Genomic DNA, 5,864 nt, shown 5'->3' on the forward strand with positions numbered 1-5,864 from the left:
GATGAAATTTTGGTTCACTTATAGGAATATGCCTTTCAATTCAAATCTTAACAGGTCTTTTTTTAGCAATACATTATATTTCAAGAACAGATTTAGCCTTTTCTAGAGTAATACACATCTGCCGAGATGTAAACTATGGATGAATGCTACGAACTATTCATGCTAATGGAGCCTCCATATTCTTTATTTGTATATATATATACATGTTGGTCGAGGAATATATGGGTCCTATTTGTATATTCACACATGATCTATTGGAGTTATAATTATATTAACAACAATAGCAACAGCATTTGTTGGATAAGTACTACCATGAGGTCAAATATCATTCTGAGGTGCCACAGTAGTTACTAACTTGCTCTCAGCAATTCCATATTTAGGAACTATATTAGTTCAATGAATTTGGGGTGGTTTCGCAGTATATAGTGCTACACTAACCCGATTCTTCGCCTTTCATTTTTTATTACCATTTATTTTAATAGCAATATCCATAATTCATCTACTCTTTTTACATCAAACCGGATCTAATAACACTGGGGAACAAAAAAAAGATTTTATTTTGCGGCATAAAGTTTAATAACAGTTTCAGCACACAAAACAGCTGTGATTGCCAATTGTATAATTGGTTCAGTTGAATTGACTCCAGTTATAAAAATAAACACACCATGGAAAATGTAGGAGGTAAAATTACTCTACGCTTTTCTCGGTAATATCAAAATTTGATAATGTGCTCAAATTCCCATAAGAAACTTATTTATTTATTTGTAAATTGTTGCTAGGCAACTTATGAAGCATTGCTAGCCAATATATCGGACACTCAACAAACCTTAACGAAAAATACCAAAACATAAAACTGGTTTTTGAGAAAAATTGAATATGCTGAACATAAGTGGCTCGTCTGTGTGGATTTGAAGATGGTGATTTTTTTTTTACTAGGACAGCAAAGTGGGTACACAAAGTATCCCTGTTTCCTATGTTTGTGGTATAGTCGTGTTAGAGAAAAGCATTGGACGATAAAAGTTTGACCCCCAAGGGAAAATATTAGTGGGAAAAGCTAATATCATTCATGAACCGCTGATAGATAGGGACAAAATCATCCTTCCGCCACTGCATATTAAACTTGGGTTGATAAAACAGTTTGTCATGGCCTTAGATACAAGTGGTGATTGTTTCAAATATATATGCCACACTTTTTCAGGACTAAGTATTGAAAAATTGAAGGCAGGAATCTTTGACGGACCACCACAAATTCGTACATTTATAAATGATGCCAATTTTACATGTCTTACATCGAATCTGAGGCCTGGCTGAGCATTGTGTCCGTCGTCAAAAACTTTTTGGGGAATCACAGAGCAGAAAAGTACCCCGATATAGTTGGAAATATGTTGAAAAATGTTGAGAAATTGGGAGCTAAATTGGGAGTGTGAAGATACATTTTCTACATAGCCATATTGACAGATTTCCTGAGAACGTTGGTGATTTTAGTGAAGAACGGGGAGAAAGGTTCCATCAGGATATAAGGATAATGGAAGAAAGGTACCAGGGACTGTGGGATCGCCACGTGATGGCCGACTACTGTTGGAGCTTACAGAGGGATTGTCCTAAAAAGCAATACAGCAGGAAATCGTATAGAAAACGTTTCACATAGTTTGTTACTTCATTGTGTACATATTTTCTTAATTATTTTGATCATAGGCCTATATACATTTATTTTTATACGTAATAATGATTGTAATCACAAAACGAAATATTAAATTGTTGTTGGAAGTTGATTTATATGTATGTCTTATGTTTCCGCCATTTTGGTTTAGTTGCATTTATTTCATAAATTAGAGCCAATTCAGGAAATATATTATTATATCCTTATTCAGCAGCATGAAATTGCCCTAAATTAGCTCTCAAACACTGTGCCGCAATTTCACTGTTCCCCAGTGTAATCCACTATCTATTAATAGCAACATAGATAAAACCCTGTTCCATCCATACTTCTCCATAAAAGACATATTAGGGTTTATACTTATAATTTTAAGATTAATACAACTCTCATTAATATTTCCCATGACCCTAGGAGATCCGGAAAATTTTACCCTGGCAAATCCACTAGTAACTCCCATACATATTCAACCAGAATTATACTTTCTGTTCGGATACGCCATTCTACGATCAATTCCAAATAAGCTTGGAGGAGTAGTAGCACTAGTATTATCTATCATAATCTTATTTATTATACCAATACATCATAAAAGAAAGTTTCGTGGACTACAATTTTACCCTTTAAATAAAGTATTATTTTGATTAATATTTGCAACCTTTATTTTATTAACTTGAATTGGAGCCCGGCCCGTAGAAACTCCATATATTACTACTGGGCAAGTATTAACAATTATATATTTTATATACTTCATTATATCTCCCACAACACTACTATTATGAGATAAAATTTTAAAAAAAAGACTTGACTGAAACTTTAAGTGTGTCTTGAAAACATAAAATAGAATGTAAATATTCTAGAAGTCTTCACATTCTAATTATTATGCAACTAAATATAAATTGATACAATTAAGCACCTAAAGCCAACAAAAATAAATAAATAAAGAAACCGGAAGAAAACTCCTCCAAGCCAAATATATAAGTTTATCATAACAAAATCGTGGTAGTGTCCCTCGAACTCAAATATAAATAAATCCTAAAAAAATAATCCTTAAATGAAAAAAATAAGAAAAATGGTATCCACCCAATAATAAAATTCTAAATAAAACACTTATAAATAAAATGCTAGCATATTCAGACATAAAAATTAAAGCAAACCCCCCAGCACTATACTCAACATTAAATCCAGAAACAAGTTCAGACTCCCCCTCAGCAAAATCAAAGGGAGTTCGGTTAGTTTCAGCTAAGCAAGAGCTCAATCAGGCTAAAGCCAGTGGTAAAGCAATAAAAATAAATCATAAATAATGCTGAAAAACATTAAATAAAGGTAAATTATAACCACCAATTAAAAAAATAAAAGACAATAAAATTAGCACCAATCTAACCTCATAGGAAATAGTTTGAGCAACTGCTCGAAGACCACCAAGCAGCGCATAATTAGAATTAGATGATCACCCAGCAGATATTACTCTATACACCCCTATTCTCATGCAACACAAAAAGAAAAATACCCCTAAATAAAAATTAAATAATAAGGTGTGGTATGGAAAAACAACTCAAAGAAATAAAGATAAAAATAAACTAAAAACTGGAGATATATATAATATGGATAATAATTTCTCAAAGTAGGTAGTGTTTGCTCCTTAGTAAATAGCTTAACTGCATCAGCAAAAGGCTGAAAAATACCACAAATTCCAACCCGATTAGGCCCTCTACGAATTTGGATATAACCTAAAACCCTACCCTCAAATAAAGTAAAAAAAGCAACTCTAATTAAAATACATACAACCAAAATAATAAAAGAAATAACTCCAATAAATAAATCTAATATCATCTACTATAAAAAGAAATTTATCTTCATTTTTGAATTCTAAATTCAATGCCCTTCTCTGCCATAAGAGTAATTATTATTAATCAATATTATTATATATATAATATAAGTATTTGGTCCTTTCGTACTAGAACACTTTAAATATTAAGAGATAGAAACCAACCTGGCTCACGCCGGTTTGAACTCAGATCATGTAAGAAATTAAAGGTCGAACAGACCATCAAATTTGAAACGCTACACCCAAATGATATCTTAATCCAACATCGAGGTCGCAACCCCTCCTGTCGATATGATCTCTCAAGAAAGATTACGCTGTTATTCCTAAGGTAACTTATTCTTTAAATCGCTAAAAATGGATCCAAATAACAAAAATTATTGAACATCAAATAAAAAAGAGTTAAATATTATCACCCCCAACAAAATATTATTTAATAATATATATAATTATATTACTAATCAAAACATCATTAAAATAATATAAAGATCTATAGGGTCTTATCATCCCCTTAAAAAAAATAAAGCCTTTTCACTTTAAAGTAAAATTATATACTAATTAATTGAAGACAGTCTATTCCTCGTCCAACCATTCATTCTAGCTCCCAATTAAAAGACTAATGATTATGCTACCTTCGCACGGTCAAAATACCGCGGCCATTAAACAAGCTTCATTGGGCAGGTTATACTTCATATAAAATCATGAAAAGAGGTTTTTGATAAACAGGCGAGAATAAATTTTGCCTAATTCCTCTAATTAATTAAATAAATATACTAATAGAATCATAATTTCCAAATAAAATTAATTAAAACATATAATTACTTAAACAAGTAAAACTAAACTAAATTTTTAATAAAATTCCAAATAAATTATAACTAACAGAAATATTTTGATACTAATCAAACCAGGCACACCTTCCGGTACACCTACTATGTTACGACTTATCTCACCTATATAAATGAGAGTGACGGGCGATGTGTGCATACCCTAGAGCTAATAAACCAAAATGTTATTCTAAAACAAAATTACAATTAAATCCAGTTTCAAATATATTTTCAACATATTATCCAAATCAACGTAATGTAACCCATCTCCACCCACTAATATGCTGCACCTTGACCTGAAATATATTTCAATAGAAAAAAAGAATATATATATTAAAATATTCAAATTATGGCGGTATACAAACTGATATTTTACAATAATAGGTCAAATACAATGCGGAATATCGATTATGGAACAGGTTCCTCTAAATAGAATAAAGCACCGCCAAATTCTTCGAGTTTCAAGATCATAACTAATACTACTCTGACCAAATTTACAATGATAATAATACGGTATCTAATCCTAGTTTAATACATCACCTTTATAGAATTAATAAAAATAAAGAACAAATTATATTAAAAATTTCACCTAATAAATAAAATATAAACAACCAAAAAATCAATTATTACTACAATTAAGCCAACAACTCTCCACTTATGTCCCGACGTCTAACCGCGGCAGCTGGCACGAATTTAGCCGGACAAAACAAATATTAAAATTTAAAATCCTGTAATCTAATTTACATTAAAATTAAACAAATCCACACACTGCGAACTAAATTCAAATACACCGTCTCAACCCATAAAAAATTGGCGGAAATTTAACCTCTCTTTAACAAATACATATGTAAAATTTAATTAAGGAGATTTAAGCTAGAATAAAACTTTAGTTTTAAAATATAAAGAGAGGTTCTTATTATTATATAATATGTATTATATTAAATTAAATTATAATTAGAAATTATCTCACGAAAATTTCCTCCCTTTATAATTTTTACTCACTTTCTCATACTATATAGAACACAATTTTTTTTCCCCTCAAAATTGTGTTCTATATAGATATATTAACTTCTTTTTTCTCTAGACTCAATAAGTATTAAAATGACATATTAAGTAAGTCAATTACTTTAAGTTAGACTACAAACACTTAAAAAAAATAGATAAAATTAAAAACAATTCTGAAGTATTTTACATTATTTAATAAATAGGTTCTACTTATTAATCATAAAAATAAAAGTCCAATAAATAATATTATTAGCCCACTATTATAATTTATTTATAAATAAGATGTCTGAAAAAGGATTACCATGATAGGGTAAAGTATACATGAAATTTAACAAGTTCTTATTATTTTATTTTTATTAAAAAAATCATTTTTTTATAATTGAAAGAATTAAACTTTCTCCAATGGTATCAAACCCCATAGTGCATCATACACCAAAATATAATAAAAAGGTAAGCTAATTAAGCTAGAGGGCTCATACCCCACATATGAAGGTCTATAATTAATCCTTCCCTTTTTAATGCTCACAACCCCCCAAAAAATAATATTACTATTGACCCT

General features: G+C 30.0%; 1 non-coding gene across 1 annotated transcript; it reads right to left on the reverse strand.

Moving 5' to 3' along the window:
- Positions 1-4,381: 4,381 nt before the first annotated feature.
- On the reverse strand, positions 4,382-4,785 carry LOC145981651 (small subunit ribosomal RNA). The gene has a single exon (XR_014440981.1). It is a non-coding gene; the product is annotated as a small subunit ribosomal RNA (ribosomal RNA).
- Between the last annotated feature and the right edge of the window lie 1,079 nt (positions 4,786-5,864).

The sequence above is a fragment of the Lepisma saccharinum genome, chromosome 29 (assembly GCF_977018435.1).
Source record: "Lepisma saccharinum chromosome 29, izLepSacc3.1, whole genome shotgun sequence".
NCBI classification, from domain to species: Eukaryota; Metazoa; Arthropoda; class Insecta; order Zygentoma; family Lepismatidae; genus Lepisma; species Lepisma saccharinum.